Source organism: Lygodium microphyllum, chromosome 1 (assembly GCF_053477565.2).
Source record: "Lygodium microphyllum isolate KBCC chromosome 1, Lygodium_microphyllum_v1.1.10, whole genome shotgun sequence".
NCBI classification, from domain to species: Eukaryota; Viridiplantae; Streptophyta; class Polypodiopsida; order Schizaeales; family Lygodiaceae; genus Lygodium; species Lygodium microphyllum.
This window is the reverse complement of record NC_141135.1, coordinates 161,450,621-161,477,866: the sequence shown is the minus strand read 5'-3', so window position 1 is coordinate 161,477,866 and position 27,246 is coordinate 161,450,621. Positions and strand designations below refer to the sequence as shown.

The window sequence follows — 27,246 nt, the reverse complement described above, 5'->3', positions numbered from 1 at the left end:
AAAGGAGGAGTCCACTTCGTTCTCAAAGAATTCCTAGCCTCCTATCTTTCCATCATTGTTACTCGAATCTGCCTCCTCTACACACTCCAAGCCATCTTTGACCTCCACCCCCCTTGCAATATTGACCCCTCCACCTGCGTACTCTTCTCATCTACGTTGGAAACATTGCTTTTATCATACACTCTCGCACTCCAAGGAGCTGAAGGCACAACATACCACCATCCAGGTTGTCTGGGGTTTCGATAGAAAACTACATGTTCAAAATCACATATAAGAGATATTCAACATTTGTGACTGTTCTGTGTTGTGAAAAAATTTAAAAAAATAGTTCATGCACATATTCACAATGGGCCAGCAAGTCAATTGTGTCGCGTAGATCCATCCATCTTTTCTCAAAATCTAGATAGACCTTGTTGAACGGGTGCCTCGGCTCCTTCCAATACCACTTTGAACCATTGTACATCGAATATGATCATGGAAAAGCTACGGTAATCCACTAAGATAACACTTTGCAATTTTCCAAAATACTCCATCTCATCTATAGCAGTGTTTGGATCCATAGCTTGCCATTGGCTCTCTTGCTCGAACTTTGCCATGACACCACAATATTGTGGAGCACATTTTGTCAATGTGTTCAATGTAAAAATATCGCTCATGCGACCACGCCACACTATATATTTTGTATTGTACATTGAAACGATTAGATTAGTTGTCACATATAAAATCTAGATATGATAGCTTATAAAACATGTAGTCATCTTTGAACTACATCCCCTCAAGAATTTCCACTCCTTAGTAGAGACCTCCACCCCTTCACGAGAAGCTGTGATTAAAGCTCCATATAACCATGCATAGACATAAACCACAGTATCTTCTCCATGCTCTTAGGATATTGAATCGGTTGATGGCACGTACTACATCAAAATTTCTATCACACTTCTCGATCTTTCCTGGCATGCTCGTACTACCTGGCAAGCCACGTCTCCATGGATGCATGATGCAACATACAAAAATGATTCACTTTCTCCTCCATTGCAGCATCCATCATTTTTTCTATCCCATTTCCAACCACCACATCTCCGGTCAGTCTATTATCGTCCTTCAACAACCATAGCATATTGTTGTCTAAATCTACCATTGGTAGCCACTATGAAATACGCACTAACACCTCCAACACCAGCCAACCTTCAGCCATGCTACCTTCTGGCCGAGCTCATTGTCACACAAAGCCTTTCAGGGTTTTCATAAAGTGCTCCAAGAAGAACATTCATCGTATATGGACAGGTCCCGCAATCTCCATTTCATCTACAAGATGCACCAAGAGGTGGGTTTGTATCGTGAGCATACTAGTGGGCAGGTACTTCTCAAAGAGACAGATCGTCTCCACTGCTCCCCACCTTTTGAATTCAATAGAGGATGTCTTTGTCTCCTTCTATGAGATCCATTGCACTAAATTCGACAACCTGTAGATTGCCCCGCGTATTTCTGGAGTGAGGCATCCCACGATCGCGATCAGTAGTACAAACTGCCACAAATGAAGAAGCATTACGAACACCAACTAGACATTAAATAGCAAAATATGCCGACTACTTACAATCGAGGCTAGTACAAACTTGACATATCTTATGCAAATTATGGGATTTTAGCCCTGATAGTTGGTCATCTTTAGAAAAAGTAAATCTGAGAGAATGCATTATATCCGTCAGGTGCAAATAGACCTCATAATTTGCTTCACAATGCGCTCTTCTTTAGTGGACAAAATCCAAGGAACGTGAGGTAGTTGCAAGTGACCATTAATGCTCGACAAAGCACCTCCATCTTGCCTACATCTTTCAAATCCATTCATGTCCCTGCAGTGTCTCTCTTTCTTGTGATGTGATCCCATAATAAGCTACCCACATTCTTGAAAATATATATGGGATCCAACAAGTGGTTGATTTGTAAGTGGGTCAAATATGGCAACTCATAGAAAATCGAGAACCGCCACATTTCATTTGGATGTGACTCCGTGTGGACCATTTTCAACTTTTGCCAGCTTTGGGCATTCATTCGTGCTAGAGATCATCCAAGAAAACCTTCCCTCAATTCATGACCCTCTAGCAAGAAAGTGGTGTGTCCTTGATATACCATCTTCTTCATGGTTCATGACCTTTGGGAGTCTAACTATGGCCCACACAATGGACATACATGATAACTTGAGGTAACCAGACATGTCCCAACACCCCTATTTAGTCAACATAAACTTGAACGAGCTATGTTAAATATCATTAACGAGAATGGAAGCTTACTTACCTGAGCACTCCCCAAATCCTGGAAAGTCATACATGGTCCACATGAGAATGGCTTGTATATTGGCGCGGACTATTGACCATCGTGCTTGCTCATATCTTCCATGGCGACCCTCTCCTCCCACAAAATCTTAAGCTCATCAACTAATGGATGGAGATAGACGTCCATTGTAGCGCCCAAGAATTAATAAGCTAAGGATCAAGTGTCCTTTCTTCGTAGAAAGCCAAGGCGAGATGCTGTAATTAACAAGGACTACAGGCCACACACTATAAGAAGTTGAGCGGAGACCAAATGGGTTCACGCCATCCATAGCAAGATTGAGCTGAAGATTCCTTGGCTCTCATGCAAAGCTTGGAAAGGTAGAATCAATGTGGCTTCATGAACGTGAATCCGCTGATATTCGTTGGACTCCATCTATGGATCTATTCTGCACATACCATGTTGTCAAGCTCGACATACGAAACATGTGATGTATACGCAAGATAAGTGAAAAGTGTCTAAGAACTTTCTGAGGGATGGTTTGCCTTGCAAGTCTTGTCGATACTTGTGAGCACTACACTTTGGACATGTCTCCATAGTCCCGCAGTCTCCTCGAAATAGCACACAATCATTGACATATGCGTGGATGCTGTTGTAGTCCATGCCAAGATTTCATAAAACATGTTGTGCATCATCACGAGACTCGGACATGGTATTTCCAAGTGGTAATATATGATACTTCAGCAACCTAAAGAAAAATCATACAATATCTCGAAAAAGCACAAGCATTTTTTATAATGGAGTCAAAAAAATCAACAGAGCATACGTAGAATGTACTTGAACAACTTGGTCCACCTAAACAACTCGCATCGCTCCACCTGTATTTTGCATGCACACTTAGAAGCACAACCAGCTTCTTTAGGGGAGATACCTGGAACCCATCATATAATGATATGGATACTTCCTCTCTTAGCAGATCAGATGACTCAGCATCCATGGGCATCAATGCATCGATCATTGCCTCCATCTCAGACTCCAAGATTGGAGGAAGGTTTGAAAGGCTGATTGTCTCCTCTAGTATTGAGGATATAGATTGAGTCATGCATTCCAAGTGGTGGATTGGCTCAGGCACTCCATCCATCGCACGCCCATGAACTCTTCTAATTGGCCACAATAGGTGTATTCATCCTTTTGGGATGAGACGTCACTTCCCTGTATAAATTTTACAGACATGTCTAATATTTTTGTATATGATATTCAATTAGTTTACGAATGTAAGGCATGATTGATATACACTTTTCTTACCATTCACTCAAAGTTTGAGATCGCTTGATCAATGATCTCCGATTGGAACTCGCCAAAGCGTCATTACGTGTTCAGATAAGCGATGCTTTTGTTTGATTGCTAGTTTGCATTGGGAGCGATGACATGAGACACATTGATTAAGATACTCCTTGCGATCTTAAACATCACGAACATCATTGTTGTTCATTTTGTCTACGTTACGACAAATAATAGGTTTTCGTTTTCTTTTCTCTTTTTCTTGTTTTATTTGCCTCCCTTCATCCATCTTTGCTTCTCTCTCCCCCTCTATTCCTATAAATGTTTCTTTATCCCCCCCATCTTCCCTTCCCACTCATACTTCTTCTTTGTCTTCCTTTCTTTTCTCTATGTCTTTCTCTCGTTTCCTCTTCATTCGCACTCGATGCATCTTGCTAAAATGAAAATCAAAGATAAAAAATTAAAAACTCATAAAATAAGGGATTGAAAGTCTCACTCTCCCTACCCTCTTCGTGCCTCTCTTCCCCCTCTACCATTCTCTTTCTATAATTTTGTTCTCTCTAATTCTCTCATTGTTTTCATTTTTGTGTCTCTTTCTATAATTTTGTTCTCTAATTCTCTCGTTGTTTTCATTTTTGTGTCTCTTTCTCTCGCTCTCTATTTGTTGTTTTTTCTATCTCTCTTTTTCTCCCTCTTTTTGTCTCTTTTTCTCCAATTCTCTTTCTAGCTCTCTCTTTTTTATAACTATCCTTCTTCTCTTCTCTTCACCCTTTTATCCACCTCTCCCTTCACTCTTCGTTTCATGTTGTCTCCCCCCCTCTTTCTTTCTCTCTTTCTCTTTCTTTGTTGCCTATCTGTTTGTTTCTCTCTACCCCCTTGTTGTTTCACTCATTCTCCTCTCTCCCTCCCTTTCTCTCTCTCTTTCTCTCTTTCTTTGTTATCTTTCATATTTTTTCTCTCTCTCTCTCTCTCTCTCATTCTCTTTCTTTGTTATCTTTCATCTTTTTTCTCTCTCTCTCTCTCTCATTCTCTCTTCATTTTCTTTTATGCTTCTCCCTCTCTCATTTCCTCTCTTTCTTCCTCAATGTGTCTCATTCACAAGAAAAACAAACAAAAGAAAAGAAGAAACCACAAGAACAAACCAAGAGGAGGCAATGTACTTACTGCAAAGGCCCAAGGATGGATTCTTGGTCTCCTCTTCGCAACATCCCCTCTTTCTCCTTTGTGAACTTCTCCCTTTTCTTCGCATATGATGGCGGCGACGGTAGTGAGAAGCTCTCATTCTCTCTTCCTCTCCCTCTCCTTCCCAAAGCCACTATCTCTTTCGTTCTCTCTTTCGCTCTCTCTCAAACTATTTGGGGCAAAATGTCGTGCTTGGACTTTCGCCACTTTTTATTTTTCTTAGAGCGGCGTCGCTATTGGCATCGCTATTTTGCATTGAAAACCACCGTCGCTATACCCCCCATTCCCTTGTAGTGTGAGCTTGATAATATTGTGTGAGCTTTTAATTGAGTCTTGTTTCATGACTTAGACCTGGTGCAAGACTTTTGTGTGACTGAACCTATCTAGGTGTGTGCAAGATTTTTGTGTGACAGAACTTGTCCAGGTGCAAATGGTGTGCTTTAATGGTCTATTGTATGTATGACTTGATTGGGAAAGAACATACCACCACAAGACTTTTGTCTGCTAGAACTTGTCCAAGTGCAAAGGTGTTCTTCGATGGCATGTCATGTGCTTTACTTGAATTGAAAAGAACATACAGTACACAAGCCAAGAACGTCAAATATTTAACCCAAATTGAGAGTAGAAGGGCCCAACACATGATGATGAAGCAAAATCATTTTTATTTAATTGTATTGCTCACAGATCTTGTGAGTGGCAGCCTTAAAGAATGTACTTAGCATTACCCCACAAAATGCAGAATAGGAAGTAAAAATACAAAAGGGATAACAATTAAACATAAAGTACAAACACACAATTCTTTACAAAAGGACTATTAAAATTGGTGAAAGATGCAAAATAAAGATGTACAAATTAATGAAATATTAAACATTAAAGTAGCAATGTTTTGAGAAAATAAGTATGAATGATGATTTAAGGATTCCAAAGGACCAAATTTGAAACATTGCTTACAAAAATCACCAACTTTGAAAATAAGTTGCTATCCCGTAAAATATCATGGGCACTATGCATCTAATCATCCTTATCAATAGTTAGCTAATGGGCTTAAGATTAAGAGTGAAACATCTCAAAAGGGGGTGTTGGGAGTAGGGTATGTGCATATTGGCATGGGGATTAGTGACATGACAAGATCATGGTGATGGGGGAAATTATAATGATATGATTCATGATTATTTACAAAGAAGGAAGTATGCAAAGCTCTATTTAAGGAGCCCATCAAATAATTGGGAACTTTGTTTTTCAATTTCATGTTCATTTCCTCCTATTTCCCCTCTTCATTTCCAAGATGATTTATTTCTCTCTCTTTCTCTCTCTGATGCCAGGAGGCATATTCCACGATGGATTTCGTGAGGTTTTGTGGTGGATTCCGTAAAATTTTATTATCGGGGCTCATACACAAGGTGGATTCTTTGTGCGAAAAGTTGATGGGGATGCCTATCCTTTTCGGGCATTTTGTTAATTTAATGTGTAAGTGGGTGATTCCATAGCGGGTGATTTCGCAAAATACATATTTAAATTAATAAACGTTTATGAGTTTAGAGTGCGCACTCGTAATAAATTAAGGTTAGGATTGATTTCTAACCAATTTATTAATGTAGCTGAAGACTGCTAGGTATTTACTTTTGTCGGTTTAATTGTATTATTTTTCTAACAATTGTGAATGCTTCAGTTGATATGTAAGGCAAGCAGCGGTGGCATTGGGAAGCATTGGAGGATAGCGTGTATTCAAATTATCATCAAATTTTGATGGGCGCGTATCTTAGGCATGGCGCCTATATTTTGTCGCGCTTATTTACTAAAGTACTTGATATTTATTAATTATTTTTGTATGCGCATGGACGCACGATTTAAATATTTGTATTGGACATTGTATTTGGGTACCGCCTGACTTCTTGGGCGCCCAATAACTTTAATTCTTTAGTGGCACAAAAGCAAACACAAAAGCTAAAGCGTGCTAATTGTAAATTGGGCTATTTCTTGAGCTTGAAGATGAATAATATATAAAATACATGCTTTGTGGAGCGCTCATACAAAGCATGGGGGGAGATTGCACCCAATTGGTCTCTTGCTTCATATCGTGCAAGCTTCTTCATTGTTTTTTGTGCAAAAAGTAGAGCTCTTTTGTTCTTGGGGACCTTATGATCCTCATTACGCGCGCATACGGCGTCCGATCTGTGCACCAGTGGTATCAGAGTGAAGCTGAGATCGAGAGCTTCCAATTGCTTACCACCTCGCGCGAAGGCGGAGCTCCTGGAACGATCAAGCTCTACAGTCAGTCTCGTGGCAAACGGTCGATACCAGCGTGTTCTTGGCAGTTAAGAACCCCCTGCTGTACACTCAGATTGCGAGGGACCGGCAGAGGACCACGCGGGAAGGTCCTTCAAGAAGTCGTTGGTTCTTTCTTCTTAGATAAGAAATTCTCCAGCATAGCTTTCAAAGCTTTAAAGATAAGCAATAAGGCTTTAAAAGAAGCTTAACTAAAAGCTTCATTATTCCAATTCATACTCAGGTCCTAGAAATCAAAGATTAGTCTTTTAGACTAAAGCCTCAAGTACTCCAAGTATTCTAAGTAATCCAAGTCACAAAAGTCATAAAGGTCATCCTCAACAACTATCATAAAGACAGTTCGTATTCAGCAATTCACGAATCAGTCTACTACCCTCTGCAAGCCCCTGTTCACACCTGTGAACTGACATAAGCAGATTACAGCAATCAAACATCAACACGCAGACTATACGCACAATTACTTTCTTGGAAGACGATTGTGACATCGAATTTCGCAATCGTAAAGGACAAATACTACAAAAGGCAAACTAAAATAAAAATTATACAAGCCTTGTAAACCCGCCTTTGAGCCATGCTCATCCCACTAACAAGGTTTTGAGTGTGTGAGATCTTTTGGAATTTTGCAGGATAACTGATCAAACCATGGAAGATTTTATGGCTGAAGGTGATCTACCTGAACCAACAATGGAGCAAAAGTTGGATTTGATTATAATGCAGCTTCAAGAGGAACGAAGAGCACGACAAGCTTTGCAAGCTCAATTGGCCAATCTGCAATGATCTACCACTGACCAAGATGGATCGCAACCTGAAGATCTTATACGACGTACCATCGATGCAACACTTGAAGCCCAATCTATTCGGAAAGAAACAAAGATAAGTAAAAGAAACTTCAAATTTCGTAATTTCAATGGATCACACGATGGAAAGACTGTTCTTGCTTTTATCAGTCAATTTGACGATTATTTCCATGAAGAAACATATGCTGAGAAATAGAAAATTAAATGTGTCACTAACCATTTAGTTGACCGAGCATCCTTATGGTGGACTGTGGTCCGCAAAAGCGTTGATTGTCCCACTACTTGGGAGACTTTCCAAAAGAAATTTTTGCAAAATTTCCTTCCTCCCCAATTCCACGAAAAAGCAATCAAGCAATGGGATCTTCTACAACAAAGGGATCGCGAACCTATTTCCCAATATACTAAACGTTTTTGGAATGCTCTATTGCAACTACGAACGCTCGAAGATGTACCTGAAGCAACTCATAAACGCAAGTTTATGTCTGGCCTACTTGGACATTTTTATGCGGAGGTCAATATGTTCAAGCCAACAACCCTTGAAGATGCAATTTCCTTGGCCCATGACACTGAAGGCAAAATTCACGGACGAGACAAGCGACCACAACAATTCCCAACTAATGGTAACTTTGGTTCCAAACAATTCAATTCAAATTTTCGAATATTCAATCAAAGTCGTTTTCTTCCATCTTCATTCCGTAAATCTTGGACACGACCACCTGCCTTGCCATCAAACACAAATCCAAACCCTAAGATTGCTAAGTAGGCTACCACAGAAGCTAGATATGTGTGCCACACTCGAGTACAATCCTGAGTTCTACAATTGGTTTTTATCCTCACGGAGTGACATGGTTTCATGAACATGTACATAAATAAACAATGTGTTTTGTGACTATGTAAATAATACCAAAAGAAGCAAAGGCCAACACACCCCATGAGCAATGATGACCAAGTGCAGGTGATACGCATCAAGTCAAAACTAAGGGATTCAAGGTGGCGATGTCTTATTTAGTGGGACATTTTCATTATGGTTGAAGCATGTGACTTGCATGTACTCTCATGCCTTTTCAAGTGAATGCAGAATGACACAGGTCAATGCCTAGAAGCATTTAATATCCAAGTCACCACGAGACCACCAACCCCATAAAGAACCATTATGGAGAAAGTGACAGGAATACCAAGAAACAAAAGCCATGACGGAAGTGCCACTGGATGAGAACCCAAGGACACCCCTGTAGAAAGCACATATTGCAACTGAGCATGGCCAAAGCATAATTATTGATTACCTCCTCCTTCTTGGCCAAACTCTATGTTCAGGTAGGAGCCACGCTCTCAACAAGGGTGAACATCTTTTCATCATCCAGGATTCAATTCGCAAGATGCTCTGCCCTTGTCCATGCACAGCTCACTCCAAGTGCTACCTCAATTGTTCGATGTCTCACATGTTACAAAGAGGTTTGCAAAATCTCAAGTGTATCTCTTCATCTCAACAACAGTTCCTCTAGCATCAAGGTTGGTGACACAATCATCTCTGTAATATCCATTCTTCATAGCCCTTGGATCCCAACATTTCTCAATCCAAATGAAAGGCTAACAGCCTCAATGTATGGCATTGATTGTATTCATTTTTTCCACCAAAAAAAAAGAAAGAAAGAAAAAAAAAAAGAAAAGAAAAGGAAAAAAAGAAAAGAAAAAAAAACACACATGATCACAGCACCGCACCTAAGGATCCTCAAATTAGGTACATCCAGTGACCTTGGTCGGCTGGCTCCGTCCCTAATCCCCTAGCCCTTTGTACATCCCCCACGATTGTTCAGGGCACATCAAGGGCAGGACATACCTAGGGAGCTCGCCTCGCCTATGGTTAGACCTATCACCCTGAACCACTTGCACAATTCTTTTGCACTCCATCTCAATGCCATTACAATCAACAGTGGTAAGCAAGGCATGAAAGACAATGGAAAAGTACACCATACTTTTCAAGCACTACAAGTAGCCACTAGCTACCAAAAGCTGACATCAAGGAGCTCAATTATGCTACATTGCCTTGACAAGACCATAATGATGTCTCAAGCAATCTTCAAGTGTACTCCCCGTCTTCATCGACAAATTTTTCCATCAACTTAGCCCCTTGCTTCACTGACCCATTGCTATATAAGGAACCAGGCCGACAGTCTTCTAACTAAGTAATACCTAAATACGCACGTGTACTCACTTAATATTCACACTATAACCTATACACAGTTTGGGTCCTCAAGTGCAGGACAATACTCCAGGCTTGCTTAGAGTTCGACATGTCTCCCAAACTAATCAAAATATGTATTGTGCATGATAAGAAGACTAGCACTACCCCTTAGGGAGAGACCACATGAGAGGTTTTCCAATTGCAGGTATTAAAGACTCTAACGAAAGCGCCGTCGGCTCTACATCAACACTCAACTCTAAACTCTTGTCCTTTACTTCATCATGCAAGACCACCAGAGAATCATCACGAGCAGAATCCACCATGAGCATCCCAAGAACACCTACACCCGTGCCAGCTATGAGTGACCATTTCCAACAGAGAGTAGCCCTATCGCCACCTACAACAATCATATCACCAGCCAATCAGAACAGCAAAGTGCCACCAACGACCTTCATCCACACTCCTCCAAGGAAAACCACAACAGTCCCTTCCACCCACGTCTTCGGTGCAAGCTCCGCATGCTACCTTCAACGAAGAGTGCCATGGAACTGGCACTCGTCTATGAGGGGGATAATGTTAACCCCAACACGAAGAAAGCAAAAGGAAATAAAAAAGACGCAAGGCAAAGGCAGAAAAAAGGTAGCCCGACTGAAGAAAGAAGAGAAGAAACTGCCAAAAGCACAAGGGCAACCTTAAAAGTCCAAGGCAAATGCAAAAGGGAAAATGTGCATTTTAAAATACAAAGGCGCACCCTAAAATCTTGTAAAAAAGTGCCAGGTTCTCTCCTATGCAAATTGTAAAGATAGACGAGCAGTGGAGAAGAAGCAAGAAGGATAGGAAGGAAATAGGAAAAGAGGACCTAGGCCAATGGCCGGTCATGTAAAAAGGGGATGACCGCCCAAGGAGGAGTAGGGCATGTATAAAAGCCAAAAAGTGGAATGAGAAGCTCATTCTTGTGTGTGGCCAAAAGTAGTTCTCCTCTTCTCCTTCTTCTTCTTGTTCTTGCTTGCTTGAGCTTGTGCTTGAGAGAGGGAGTGTGAGAGTGTGAGGGAGTGAGTGTATGAGGGTGAGGGACCGTGGGGTGGAGAAGCTCTCCATCTGCTCCTCTCTTCTTCTCTTCTCTTCTCTTCTCTTCTCTTCTCTTCTCTTGCTCGCGGCGATGGAGGTACGAGCTTGGAGTGGGAGGATCGAGCTTGCTTAAAGCTTGCACTTGGATCGTGGAGCTACCGGAGTGTGCGAGAGAGGAGGCAACTCGGTCGGCATGAAGGTAAGCTCACTACACCCAGTAGGCATGAGAGCACGTAGGCTATGTGAGAGGTAGCCATTAGCATTCGGCTTGAAACGCTTGAAGCAATAAGTGGTCCGTGGGTCTTGGCGGTTGAGCGTGAGCTCCCACTACAGGTGGCTTGGCACGCCATCATACAATTCATGTGTAGAAGAGGTTTGTGGGTCATAAACCCAGACTGCTACAGCAAAGCCTTATTGGCTAAGCTCATTGTAGGGGTCTTCTTCCAAGCGAGGAGACTTGGAAGAAGCTTCTAATAGGGAGCCTTTAATCTATCACATCTACACATGGAAGTCCATAGCAATCCAACATTCACTAAAGACTTGGGGAGGAGATCTAAGGTCAGATTTGCAATTCCCATTATCAAAGCATGGAGAACTATGTCATTTGGCCTTCACTAGTAGCTACCAGTGACTACAATGAAAGAGGAGAGGAGGGAACCCCTTCTCTCCAAACACCATTTGAGAATACAGTCTAGCCACACTCTTGGACAAAGCATACCAACCCAACAATCATTAGATTTTTCAAGAGATCGAGAATGAAGAATTAGGGAGGAGGTTTGAGGTTAGATTTGAAGTTCCCATTATCAAAGCATGGAGATCTGTTTCATTTGGCCTTCACTAGCTACCAACAACTACAATGGAAGAGGAGAGGAGGCAGCCCCTTCTCTCCAAACACCGTTTGAGAATAGAGTCTAGCCACACTCTTGGAACAAAAGACTTACTTATATTGGGGGAGATTCTCTATACAAGTCACTACCTCAAGGGGAGATTGGTTCACATTTCACGAGCTACCATAGGTGGTTCAAAAGTAGATATTGCAATGTCTCAATGCAATCAAGGCCATGATTGAGGTTGTGACAGAGGGAGTACCTTCTAAGTAGCAAATGGATACACACACTTTTCGTACCTAGGTTGATCTCTTTTCTAAAGGGAATATCCTTCCAGCAATCTCACAACAACTAGCAAAGACAGGGCATTATCTTTTCTAATAGAGGAGGATTGCCTCCAACGAGAGGACTTGGGCCTCATTGACTTTACAAGCTATTCCAAACAGATATCAAAGTTGTGGCACACTGATCTAGCCCCAACCACCTATCTTGTAGATAGATGGAGATGTTGGGCTTATCAAAGAAAGCCTCTAAAGAGATTCGAGCAAGATCCATGAGGGTGTGGACGGATCCGTTCCTTGATCAACCATGTGACATGGCCTTCTTTGGCCACACTACTTGGCTTACAGGAGGATCCAAATAAGTAGAATCAAAATACAAATAACAAAGTTGCTTCCCAGCAGTATAAATAGCGTATCTCAATCCATTTATTATCAAAATCTTGAAGTAGACTAGATGAGAGCTTTAGGCCTAGGAAGGTATCCTTCTTCCTGTATTAATTAGCTCACTAAAGCTTAGTAGTTAGCACCTTGCTTGAATAATACAAGTACCTAATGGCATGCATGAGCTGTGGTGAGCCAAGGTTCTTCGAATGAATTTCAAAAAGCCTTACATGACCAAGAAAATGAAGTGTTGAAGTTAAAAGAAGAAGTGAAGTAATATAAAGATCACCTCTAGCACAAGGAACAAACAATGGCGGAGGAGATGCAAAAGAAATTGTCCTCAAAGGAAGAGAATATAATATTGAAAGGAACTCTCAAGCAAGTGGAGAAAGACAAGAACGTGCTACAAGCAAAGGTACAAAGTCCACGGACTACAAGGAAAGAAAATGCCGACAATTACCAATCTTGTCTCTATCAATGAGTGGTGGAGCTTGAAAGAGATGTGTGCAAGCATTGAGGTTAGTAATATCCCATTAGTATACTATCTTGATGTACTATATGCCTTGATGTTGTGTGTGTTTCTTTTTCAAGAACAGTTTTAATGATGTTGGAGGTCAAGGTGAGGCTCTCGAGTTCACCTTCCAATGATTTTGCACTACACCATGGTGTAAAGCTAACTTTCCCTCTACTTTTATACAATTTTAGAAGTGAAAAAACAAATAACATATCTTGATAGATTAGTCACTAACTTACCTATAAGATTATTTGCTTTTAAGTACTTTCTTGTAATGCTCTGATAAAATCTTTGTAAAAAGAAAATTATGAAGATATTGTAGCTTTAAAAATGATAATTTAAATCATATTCTCATAATATATTAAAACATGTTAACAATTGGAAGAAGTGTTTAGAACTATAGCACTGGTGTATACCATTTGGCATAAAACACATTACAAAGATACTTCTTGGCCATGCATCCATCTTTGTTGAGGAGTTGTTAATCCAAGTTAGGGAAAATTGAAGCATGCTAAAACAATGAAGTGCGTATGTACATTCAATTAAGTCCAGCTTGGGCATATGGTCCAATGCAGCTTCTCTCTAAAGAGTGACCTCACCAATGTCCAAGGGAGACTTCATTTATCAGTGAGCACTTCTAATGCAGGTGAAGGGACTTCAACCAAAATTAACTTCTTATAGCAGCATAGCAACAACTTTCTGGTCCAGCTGATCAAAGGGAAGACATGGGGTTGAGAGGGGGAAGCTAGTGGTCTCACTAGAAAGTTTCAACACACTTAATGCCATGTGTTTGCCTGAGGGGTGATCCATGAATGAGTTCTGGCTGTCTCCTATGGCTTGGGACATGATTTTGCTTCTTTATCTGTATGGTTCCAAACACTACATAGGTTGAAGTCCACTGGATGGCCTTCTTGAAGCTTTGAGAGACTCTTGGTTGAGCTATATTAGACATGGGTGAGCTATTACTTGTAAGTATCTGTTTCCCCATCCTAATCATGCCTCAATGCCTACATATCTGCTATGCAAAAGAGAGAAGAGCATCTATACAGGCCTGGCAGGTCCAACTGAAGCCCTGAGGGGCAGCAGGAAGGTCTTAATTCACCGTTGCAGTCACCAAAACTTGTGCAGCCAAATCCAACTGTCTGCCCTATGGACTGCCAAGAGTTGGCTGTCTCTCTATCCACCAGTCCAACCTGCCTGCCTGCCATCCACCATCCTTGTCTTGGGTCTTTACCTGTCATGTGTCCAGCTGCCATATGCCCAGGGCATACATTTAGTATATAAAGTGCATGCACAAAAGGTAATCACATATCAAAAAGGTTTCAATAATGCAAGAAGGGTGTGATGAGTCAACATATGGTGCAAAGCAAGAGGCCTAAATAATCAGCTTACAGTTGGACCCCTTGGGACATCATATCTCCACAAGTCACAGGAATGTTAGCTTACCCTAGATGGCATCATCTCTTTGCTGATTTACCCTTCTTATATTTGCTACAACACATCGCAACATCACTTTGCTGATTTGATATTTTGACTCACCACAGGAGTCCACATGGTTCTCCTGAGTTTTCATGGTGATGCTTTTTTCAGGTTGACTAATTTCTCACCCCACTCACATCATGGGAGGGAATAAAAGGGAAAGAAACGACTGGGCTACTGAAAGAGTGCTCGGAAGAATTATCATAGGAAAAGCCCCGCTTTATTAAAAGAAGAACCAGAAATGGTTCTTAATCACAGGAAGTCCAATTTCATCTGTGACTATCTTTTCCTCTTGCCAATATACACTTTTCTGCAAGTTCTGGCGGCCTACTGAGTCCAATAGAGTTGGTGACCGATTTGAGCCTAGCACAATATATTGGTCTAATCTCTTGGACATTTTGATCAGAAATATAGTCTCCTGCACAAAAATTTCCTTTGGATCGAGATTGAGATCAACTTCTCAATCGCCTTGATACCAATAGCTCTTGAAGAAAAAGTAGTTTGGTTACTTGGCCCAGCTATTGTGTGTCTTACTTGATATTTTGAGAAAGATTCCATGATGAGCGTAGCCATTATTCTGCTTTTGAAGTTTCTTGCAGGAATAGAGTTTCCTTATCTGTCCAATCACCATGAGGTGGGAGGACTTGGTGTGTAAACTTCTCTCTTATACACAACTTGATGAACAAAAGCAACTGCAAAGGAAGTAGAGTAGCCTTTCCTTAGAGGGTAGGTGACTTTGATACAAGAAACCATTCTTCCAATTTGGATTCTCACTGGTGTAGATAAGAATACATCCTTGCTGTCCTTTCTAGAAATGAAGGAACAACTCTTGGCACCCCAAGGTGCAGTATTGGAGCCTCGTACAAAAGAATGTACTGTTAAAGCAGCACCATCACAGGGCTGGATGGTAGAAAGATTATTTACAGAAGTCCTCAAACGAACAAGGATAAGCTGCGCTTCTAAGGAAAACAGTCCTCAGGCATGCAACCTCTCCAACTGATGACATGGAGCCCTATTACAAACAGAGAAGGTTGAACCTTGTCTGTCTTTTCTTTTGCTTTTCAGCTTTTGTTCTGACTGCTCAAATTCTTGACAAAGAGATAAAATTTTGCATTGCTCCTGTGACATTGCTTTTTTTCTGGAAGCAGAGTCCCAATTATGTCCGTAGTAAAAGCAAATTTGCCCAGGAATTGAGGGCACTTGCATCTAGCCCAGTGAATCAGTTACTTTGGCAGTCACTAGAAACTTCAAATTTTTCTGGCCTGTAAATTTGCTTTAGTGAAATGGTTACCATCTGCAAAAGCCAAACATAAACCATTAGTTACACTCCAAATTTATGAAAATCTTGGTAAGGGTTGCCACAAGGTTATCCATCATCAAGAATCATACAAAGTTAAGATGATGTCCATGTCTCAAAAACACCCCACACAGACAGATTACTTAAAGCAGCACTGATGGCTACATCTGTCCTCTTGTAAAATCCTAGCTGTTACTGAACATACTAGAGAACTTTTATAATCCCACAATAGTGAGCCTTGGATTCCAGTCGTCATACTAACAGACAAATCATCACATGAATTGACTCTGGCTTTATCCTTCAGCTTGATGTTCTATCCTTTATAGAGGTTATTTTGACACACAACATCAAGCATACTCAATGGATATAGAGCATAGGAGAGTGCAACACTGCATAAGGGTTGGAGTGCAATGAGGTTTCACTGGTGGAGGCTTTATCCTTCAGCTTGATGTTCTATCCTTTATAGAGGTTATTTTGACACAACATCAAGCATACTCAATGGATATAGAGCATAGGAGAGTGCAACACTGCATAAGGGTTGGAGTGCAATGAGGTTTCACTGGTGGAATCCTTTACTGTTACAGGAACATGTATGTTTGATGTTTAGCTTTGGCATTATTAAGTGCATATGTGAAGTGCAAATCAGTTAAGTCATAGTAAAGGCCTAAGTATCCCAAGTGAACAATGGGTGACATTGGCAAAAGTTGTGTAAAGTTATGTTGGACAAGTACTTGATTGGGTCTAGGCCATTGATTGGGCCATTAAAATGTCAAGTGGTGACATTGGAACTAGGCATTAATTAATTCATTAATGCTAGTCCTAGGCCAATGAATTAGAAATAGTCAAATGTTCCATGTGGATTAGCATATTAAATGAGTTTGGCCACTAGCTAGTTCTTGGCAAAGGTCAAATGAATTGGAAATTACAATTAGAAGGCTGCCAAGTGACAAACCTGCCCATGCAAGTTTTGAGAGAAGGTTGTTTGGGACTGGCCGAGGGTGTGCAACCATTCTAGAGGTGGAGGGAGGTGGAGTCCTAGGACTGCTGCATTTGTTGGCATTTTGCTGCTGCCATCTAAGCTACTGGGCCTTCCACGCTATCTTTTGAGATCAAGTTTGGCAGTTTGCTATGTTTCCGATCCATGAGAGTATGGGACTCCTTTAATATCCCTCACCCCACCCCCTTGAGAGACATTGGCTGCCGGACAACCCTTTGCTCCTCAGTCCAGGGCCGCTTGTAGTCAGCTCATTACTATGTTCTATTTCAGTCTTGTGCATAAAATCATTCATGCATTCTTATTTTTTTCTTCTTCTTTTTGGTGGAGTTTGAATCAATGAATAGAAATATTTACAACAGGCCATCAGGCCAACCCAAGATAACCAAAAGGCACACAACAAAAACTCATGGAGCCAAAGGCTACGAAAATACAAAGCTACAAGAACAAAGAAGGGAATCATGAAGCAGGCACAATGAGGGTGATGTGAATAATATCCATCCATGGAGTAGCCCCTTCTCCACGTATCAAACTAGCCGAAACCATGGAAGTAATTTGCTATAATAGCAATCCTTGAACAGGGCCCACATGACTGCGGATGCCCAAGTCTAAATCAAAAATAAAAGCTTCGTGTGTCCTCCAAATGTGCCAAAGAGTGTTGTGGTTGTACAAAGGCCATGGATGGCATCTTGCCCAAAACCCAAGAACAGATAATCATCTACTAATGCATCATTGAGGTCCATCCTCTCTCTCTCTCTCTCTCTCTCTCTCTCTCTCTCTCTCTCCCCCTGCGTGTTTAATGCTTCTATAGTGTGCACTCACATAGTATAGTGTGTGCATAGAGACCTTCCAACTATTGCGTAACATCCACCAAGGTGTCGAGCTAAAAATGCATTACAAACTAATTAGCTTTTTAAAACAGCCCCAAAAACATGTAAATTACCAAAAGTTTATATAAACGATGCACAGTCCTAGAGAGTTTTTGTCTCACAAGAAAAACCCTAATTTGGGAGAATATTTCTATACCTATAAACAAACAAGTTGCATTCCATCTTCAGCACCTCCTCCAGCGGTTGTCCGGCCTTTGCAAACTGCTGCCACATCATCATTAGTCCCTGGCCCACTCCTATAGCTCATTGTTCCCAGCTACTAGCGATTGCTCCTACTGCCTCAGACAACTTCATTATCAGGTTCTGCAGGCTGCCCTGCTGTTCAGCCATCTCCTGCAAATCAGCCAGCTAGGATTTCATCAATGCAGGCCCATTCGACATCTGAAACACCATCCTCAACTATCACCCTGCTGTCTGCAATCTCCATGACTAGATTTCACCCTCTGACCAGTGGTACACTGCTGCAGTTACCAATTTCTAGCCTCAAGACTGCTGCATTTTGGTGACCAGCCTGCTGCCCTTCGATATTCAGCACTCTCAGCTCCGCTTGGTGGTTACAACACTCGGGATCCGTCTCTGGGTGGACGTCACACTCCAATTACTCCCTTAGCCCACTCCCATGAGAACCACCGGCTGTTGGACAGCTTTGCCCTTGAGCATTCTGTGCATTCTCTCATTCATTTACAACCTTGATTCATTCACTTCAGAATTCTCTTTCTTTTCTATTTGTGATTGTGTTTTTGCATTTTGCATTTTGCATTTTGCGTTTAGGTTTGCATGGAACCTGGGATGTGGCAAGAGCGAGTGTCCAATCCAAAGGCAAGTGCCTCCAGTGTGAGTAGCACCAGATAGTGATCCGAGAGGGGTGTACTAGCCAGCTGCCCAACCTGCCCTCCTCTAGAGCACCCCTACTCCCCAACATAAAACTTGTCCAACCGCCCCAAAAGGGTGCCACCCAACCACCCGTAACCCTAGGAAAACTCCAATGAATCGTCTCACATGTGGAAGGAAGGGTCCCTCCAGGCATCTCACATGCCCATTGCAAGAAGGAAGACCTCCCATGCCTCTTGTTCCTCTTCCACCATGCCCTAGAACTCTCTACCACGGCCCTGCTGATTCTCTAAGGTCTCTAGGTTGTTGCACAAACCTCTGTAGGAGCATAGATGTTGAGGACACCCAAACATAAGTCCCCCACATCAAGTCTAACTCACAATACCCTTCCTGCCACAACTATCCCATGGACTCGCACACAAACCAACAAACTCCGACCAATAGAAGTGCAAAGACCCCCACTCTTGTCGTGGAGTGCTCCCAATAAGTGTGCGATCTCCCTAGGGGTGTTGAGCTAAAAATCCATTATCCACTGATTAGCTCTTTAAAACAAACCAAAACAGCAAATTACCACAAGTTTCATTAAATGGAAGCGGTTCTAGAGAGCTTTTTGTGTCCCACATGCAAAACCTTCCACATCTATAATTAGAAAGGCTGCCCACCATTCAAACCCATCCTTGTCTTGCAAGTTTCAACCCATTACTCCTCTTCCACTAGCTGTCAAGCTCCCAACAACTTCTGCTACATGGTCTACAGTTGTCGCCCAACCCCCCACTATTGCCAATAATCAGCTTCCATCATCTATATTTAGTCGTTTTTGTATTTTTAGCACTTTTTGTCATCAACCTCTGCTCCAACTGGTGGTTATTGCACTCGGATCCATATGTAATGGACAATAGACATCAACGCCTCCCTTAGCCCACTCCCATGAGAGCCACCGGTTGTTGGACAGCTCTACCCTCGAGTATCTTCTACATTCTTTCCTTCATTTACAGCATTGATTCGTTCACTTTAGAGTTCTCTTTCTTCTCTATTTGTGTTAATGTTTTTGCATTTTGAGTTTTGTGTTTTGCGTTTTGTGCTTAGGGTTTGCGTTTATTGCATTGCTATCTAAGTTATTGTGTTTTAGTCGTATTCGTACATTCTGTGTTTTCTTAGTGCAAACCCTAGCATATCTTCACATGGTATCAAAGCCGGTGCTCTTTTAAAGAGTATCCTGTGACTATCGTGGAGTGCTTAGTTTTATGCGAGATACACAAACGACATGTATATGATTCACGATGGCTCAGACGACTCTATCTTTGGATCCTCTGATACTCTCCACCTACTCCTTTAAAGGAGGCTTGAGGAGGCATTATGACCTTGATTTGGATAACAACGCTCCTACTAGCCTTTCTTGAAGGGATCACTCATCAAGGCCCATCATCTCATACTCCTTCACAAGGTGCATCTCAATTGTAACACTCACAAGACTCATCACCTCTCAGTTGAGGAAAGACTATCCACTTGAAAGTTCAAACTCTTCACAATCGAGCCTACTGGCAGGTTTGAACAATCCATTTTTGTGTGAATCTGATTTTGTCCTCCTTCTATTATGCACAAACCAACAATAAGTCACCATGGAGACCTAAATTAGTACCAGTATGGTTTTGAAGAAAACTCTTATGTTCAAAGATGTTCCACAATGTAATCCTTTGTCCTCTATTTCATTTGAGTATGAGTTTGATGCTTTCCATTCACCTTTACACTTTGCGCCCTTCCCTCCCACATTCACTTCACATTTAGATTCCTATTCTTTCAATCTATATCCTTATTTTAGATCTATAATAGGTTACCCAATCTTAGTACACATTGTCTTTGATGCACATCAAGGTTTTAGACCATCACTAGCCACTCAAAAGTATACCACTTTGCACCTGGAACATCGTTAGCAAGAATACCACCCTTTTAACACTATGCCCTACACACACCCACAAGTGTATTGCTCTCTGTCCTTTGGTCTTGTCGTGGGGGGAATCCCCCTCCTGTACGTTGTACCACCCTCCTCGATTGCTCGAACGCATGAATCCCCATCTTATACTAATAAGTCTCCTCCTTTGAAGAAAACAAGGAGTGAAAAGGAATCCCCTCCACATTTAGATCCAATTCTACCTTCCCCAATTGACCCTAAACATAGATCACGTTCCGATACCAATGGTTAGTCTCCTTCTTTGAAGGAAAAAGGGAGCGATACACGCACACCTTTACAAAGACCCTCGTGGCACTTCTTGCCTAAAAGAATAGGTTTTGCACGTTTTGCCAAAAACCAAGCCATGTAGATGACAATTGTTGCTCAATGGCCAATGATAGCGGAGTCCTATTTATAAGACTCAAGGCCCTATTGTGCACATTCATTTGTGTGATCACCACTCTTCAACTCTTGGCCCATTGGCCAACCCATTACACCAAGATGGTATGGATTGGTGGTATGGGACACCAACCCTTGGGATGCGATCGTGACCCAAAGTGTTGCTAGCTCCCAAGCTCCCGGGTGAGCCCATTTGACTCTACGGCTAGGAGATGAGTGTGATGTCCAGTCCCTTTTATGGTGAGTTTGGCTTGCATTGTCTCATGTGTAGGTTTCATCTCATTAAGGGTGGTATGGGATACTGCTAGCAAGAGGGCATGCATGGGATCATGTGTTGTGGGTGGTGGGTACAAAAGCAAGATATGTCCTTTGTTTTGTACTCGTACTTGGATTTTGTATTGAGGTGATGCTTGTGCACAAGAATTTTTGGTAGTTCTAACAATTGGAGTCCAACGGGCTGCCACTCCACGGCTATGACAGACCATCGTTGGAAGTTGAAACCTTAAACCTTGTAGCCCCGATAAGCATCAAAGAATTTTCATGAACATTAATTTTTACCACTTTAATATAATGTTAACGTGACATTAAATGTTATCATGGCTCTAATATCTAATGTTTATGTTAATTCTACTATTAATTTTAATGTTGACATTATCATTAATGTTAACACTACCCTTACCGTCAAAGTATACTTTGAGTTTTTGAGTGTCGGGGAGAGAGAAACATTGAGAATTAGTTAGGAGAGAAAAGGTCCTGATTTATAGAGAAAAAGAGAGAGAGAAATTAACGTGGAGAGAGGTTTCTCTTATCTGTGAAGAAGCTGTCTGTGCAACTATAGAAATTTTTTTTCAAGAAGAAGAGAATTTTTCTTTCTTCCCAAGGGCGGAGGAAAGGTGAAGGAGAGACTACGCGAGATAATAATCCATCTCTAGCACTAGTCGAACAAAGAGTTATATAATTACTCTCCTCTATCGAGAGGGGAGAGAGAAAGAGAGAGGAGCAAAGAGTGGTCTCAGCCGGCAAGGGTAGCACAAGCAGACACAGACAGGGGAGAGAGGCGTTGTCACGGGCAGACGGGACTTACTTCTGGTCAACGGCTGTCAATCAAGCTGTATGGTCAAATGGCCTGATCACGATCTCTCCACATGGAAAAACATGAAGGGGAGAAATGATTAAATTAATCCACGTATAGGATTACCCTAACTGGGAGGATATGTGTGTGAGCACATAGCCTTGTTAAAATATTAACTCTCCTTCTTTATGATCACTTGTCAATCGATTGTTTTCAATCTTTAAGTTAGTCTTTGATTTAAAGAGGAAAGCAAGGCCTTAAAACTGCCCCTTCCTTTAAAATAAAAAAAAACAAACAAAAACAAAAAAACAAAAAAGAATCTAGTTCTCCATTAAATGCAGACTGTTTTTGCTTTCTCTGCTCTCCTCTCTCGCGCTTCATGATCTTCAAACTACCATCTCTCTCCTCTATCTTTCCAAAATATCTATTCTTCTCTCTACTTCTTTCTCTTACTAATATCATGTCTTCTCGCGGGGTATCCCCTTTTTATGCACCCATTCCCATTGAGCCTTAGCACATGGAGGATGCTTGTTCAACTTCTCCCAAACCCGAACATACGCACGTGCAACATCCCAAAGCCTCTTCATCTTTCAAATCTGACATATATTCATCCCTCATGGCAAGTCCTCAAGCTCAAGCAAAGGAAATTTAATTCTGACCCGATCCATTTGAAGGGGAGAAAAAGGAATGTAATGAGACGAACATCGATTCATGGCTAGCCAAATGGACAACATATTTTGATTTGTATCAATTTGATGATGCTCATTGCATTAGGCAAATACAAAATCATGTTATAGGGCAAGGCATACGCTTAGTGAGAAAGTCTACGCCCTAAGCTAATGACATGGGCTGATTTTCACTCCATTTTTCAGAAACGTTTTTGTGACCAATCATTGGATTGAAAATTTTCAAAAATTATTTGAGCTGGATATGGGAAAAAATAGCGTGGATGCGTACTCACAAGAGTTTAAAGATCTATTGCATAAAACGAAGGCCTTGGACAATCCTCAAGCGGTGCTCTACATGAGATACATTTTTGGATTACCGTCGGATTACCAAAATGAGGTGCTCTACAATCCTCTTCATTTGCTCAAGGATGTCTACAGGTATGCAAAAATATATATATATATTTATAACACTTTGGCTGCAAGTAGGGTAGCCAATCAACTGGGAATTCCCATCAAGCTAGCTCTATCTTTCAACCAAAGAAGTCATCTACCCTAGCAACAACACATCAATCGTTTTCGGAGTTGAATAAGAAAAAGAACGGCAAACACAAGGTCACTCATACAAAGATCACTCAAAGGGTCATTGTTTTGCTTGCCATCAAATAGGTCATTGCTTCGCTTGCCATCAGACGAGTCACTTTGGCGGTGATCGCAAAACAAAAAGGCGAAGTCTACTTCCAAGACTTCAATAAATACTCTTGAAGCTCCAAATATTTCTTCTAAAATTTTTCCCAAAGATTTTTTTATTAATGCTAGCAATAGCAAAAGTAGTCCCATTAATAAAATTGTTTTGGCCCACATGACACTTTAAAGATCACGAAGCATCTAAATGGCTAAGACGTTACAATTTTATTTGATAATGATTCTACTCATAATTTTATTTTTTCTCATTCGCTACAGAGATAGCAGCTTCACACGGTACCCACTAACCAAATTTATCATGTCCAATATGCGGAGGACCCTATGGTGAATTGATGGGATCATATAGTACCGGACTCGGATCTTTCGATCCAACATTACCATCACATCATGGATTTCGGACTTATGAGCCTTGACTATGTCGATGTCATTCTTAGCATACCATGGTTCTTTGAAAAATATTACTCCTTGTATATTGATTATAAAAATCATGTACTTTCATTTGAGCTTGATGGTTGTTTCCATGTGATCAAGGATTGTTTACCCTTCACTATCACAGAAAATAATATACATATGATTTAAGCAATGGAGTTTACTTGATATTTTTCTAATCCAACCATTATAACTTATATTTATTTTTGTTGAAAATTTTCAATCATTTAATACTCAATATAATTCGATTTCTTTTAATAATAATCTTAATATAAATTCAAATATAAGTGAGTATCTGGATCCGATATTGCATGAGTATGCTGATATTTTTCTGTCTAAGCTACCTCACAAATTTCTACCTTCTCACAGGATCTTAAACCACAAGATTAAAACGTTGTCTCGTAGCATCCTATCTCTTAATAACCTTATAGGTTTAGCTCGAAAGACAAGGACGAGATAGCTAGGCAACTTCAAGACTATTTAGCCAAGGGTTTTATTGAGCCAAGTAAATCTCTATGGGATGCACCTATCCTTCTTACTAAAAAGAAGGATAGCATGATGCGCTCCTGTGTCGATTACAAAGGTCTCAATAATGTGATCATCAAGAATAAATATCCGTAACCTAAGATACATAATATTATAGATCAGATTTGTGATACACATCATTTACCAAATTTGATCTAAGGTCCATATACCATCAAATATGGATAGCTTTAGAGGATGTCTCAAAAATTGCATTTCGAACGTAATATGGATATTATTAATTTTTTGTCCTATCTTTTGGATTTATCCATGCTCTCGCAACTTTCCAACAAATGATGAAAGATTTATTTCATCCATATCTTAGAAAGTGGATAGTCTTTTTTCTCAACAACATCCTTATTTATAGTAAGTCGTTTTAGGAACAAGCTAAACACTTGTGTATCACCTTGTGTCTCTTAAGGCGTTCAATCTTCCATTGCATTCACTCATACATATACACTCATTGCATTGTTTTTTCATTTCATTCTCTTTTTTTTTTTCTTTTTTCTTTTTTGCTTTGAAGCTTCTCAACATCAACCTTAGTTTTGCATTTAGGGTTCATGTTTTCTCACTACAAACCCTAGCATATCTTCACAAGGAGTACTTTTCCCACCTTGCAAGCTTAGGCAGGGGAAAGCTTATACTCCTGAAGAAGTAGAATAAGGATCCATACAGTGGTGGCTGGCTATAGCTCTTGTCAAATAATGAACTTCTTGGGACCATGTGCCGTATTGTTCACATTCTAAGATGCAAGATATAGACTCATGTAAAGGTTAGTAGTCATCGAACAAACTCCTATTCAGCATGGACGACGCTAAAGAGAGAGAAACTATGGGTCTTGCACATTTGCTTTGCCGCTAGCCTAGAGGGTGAACTCCATTCCCCCATGGTGGACCTGTGATAAACAAGGGAGGTAAAAGATACTCCCAATTACACAACCAGAGCATCCATGAATCATGCTAAGAGATGGGGCTCTGTCATCTAATAGAATCATGCAGCCTACCCAAGTGCCCACTCAATCACATCCATCGATAAGATTCACCAAGGGGGAAAGGAGAGGTTGAAAGATGATGCTAAGATGTGGAACTTCAAACCCACGCCACCAGTTGATGTCCATTTGACATCTTGACCACTACTACACTAGAAGAGCTAATCTTGAATCTCCTAGCCATAGCAAGACATGATCAACTACCTAGTCCCTCACGAAGCATCTGAGTAGTGCTTGGTGACGAAAGAATATTAGCAAGAAAGGGAAAAGAAAGTGTACAAACATCATGGTGGGGAATATTGTACATGACCTTTACCAGTGTCAGGGTGGTTGTCGGGACAAAAGGTCCGCTACAGTGTTTTGGATGCTAGGAACATGTTGGAATGTTACATCAAGGGCATCAAAGAAAAGGAACCACCGCAAAAGACGTTTATTCCCTATCCCATTGGGAGCTCTTTTTGTCAGATAGCCTAGTACATGTTTCAGGTCTGTTCGAATGGTGAAAGGGACAAACTCAATTAAAAATCTAAAAGATTTTATAGCTTTGATCATAGCCAGTATTTCTCTTTGGTAAGAAGATAATTTTGTTGCATACACAGGCACCCCAATCCGGATCAGAGGCATCGGTGTAAAGTATTAATGGAAATCCAGTGGGTAGACGAAGTGGGGGAAGATGCTTAATGAGAGTTCTTATATTTGGTACAGCCAGTGTGTGGATTGGTTTCCAATGGAAATAATCTTTCCGTTGTAGAGGATAAAGATCCTTGGAATAAATTGCCATATTGGGTGTGGAGGAATTTATCCAATTCAAACACTCTAAAAATTGTTGGAGTTGTGTCACACTGGTGAAAATATCAGGCATATCAAGAATTTTGGTTAGAACATGGTCCCGTAACTTCATTGTGCCTTGGTTGATTTCCAAACCTAAAAATTCAACAATGGTCTGGAACATCACTGATTTAGTTGGCGATAAGACCATGCCAGCATCTTCAACTGCCTTGGCAAATTGAGTAAGGTGCTCAATATGCTCTGCAATTGTCTCTGAAAAGACAAGGATGTCGTCAATGTGCACTAAGCAGAAATGAAATTTGGCAAAAATAGAGTCTGTCCATTCTTGAAATTTGGTAGGAGCAGTCTTTATGCCAAAAGCCAGAACAGTCCACTGTTAGTGGCCTTGAGAAACACTGAAAGCAATCTTGTAGCGATCTTCAGCCTTGAGTGGGAGTTGCCAAAATCCTAACTTGAGATCAAACTTACTAAATATGTTTGCTTTTTAAAAAATTTTAAGTAGCAAATTCTTCAAAGGGATAGGATGCCCATGGCCAATTAACTATTTATTTAGGGTTTTATAGTTTATGACCATCCTTTTCCTACCTCTTTTTTGCTCACAATGTTTATTTACATAAAATGCCTGACACGCCCAAGGAGAATTAGTTGGTTCTATAAGCCCTTTTTCTAGAAGAGTTTGAATCTCTTCTTTGCATAAGATAAGATCTTCATCCTTCATGCCGGAGTGAACTGCTTTTGTAGGAATAGCATTAGTCTGTATGGAAAGAAAGCCAGCATAAGAGGCTCGCTTTTCTCTGTCCAGTAGTGGGTCTTCATGCATAAAGGTCTTAAGATGGTCTTGTATTTTCTCGATAGCCGGGGCATGTAGTTGCATTTCACTTTTTATCCATTGGTCTCGGGCAACACCCCTTTGTGGGGAAGTAGATTCCACAATAGAATATATTGTTCTGCCAATTTTAGGGAGAAGAGGCATTTCGGCCTTCTTACCTTTGTAGGAAATGGTAAAATGATCAGACCAGAAGGTATAAGGAACCAGATGCTGTAAAATGTCGGTTCCAAGGAGCAAGTCATATCTCATTTGCTTTATTAATTGGACCTCAATGGGGACCTTAATGGAGCCAAGTTGTAGATAAGCCTGAGTCACATGAATCAAAGTGACCTTGTTGTTGGA

At 40.9% G+C, this 27,246-nt stretch overlaps 1 protein-coding gene across 2 annotated transcripts in view; it reads right to left on the bottom strand.

Moving 5' to 3' along the window:
- Window positions 1–13,618: 13,618 nt before the first annotated feature.
- The window catches only part of LOC148041895 (uncharacterized), a 34,023-nt gene continuing 20,395 nt past the window's right edge, over window positions 13,619–27,246 (bottom strand). For both annotated transcript variants that reach the window (XM_087683888.1, XM_087683890.1), the window contains exon 5: window positions 13,619–15,840. The gene's annotated coding sequence lies outside the window, so the exon portion shown is untranslated. The remainder of the gene's footprint in view (window positions 15,841–27,246) is intronic.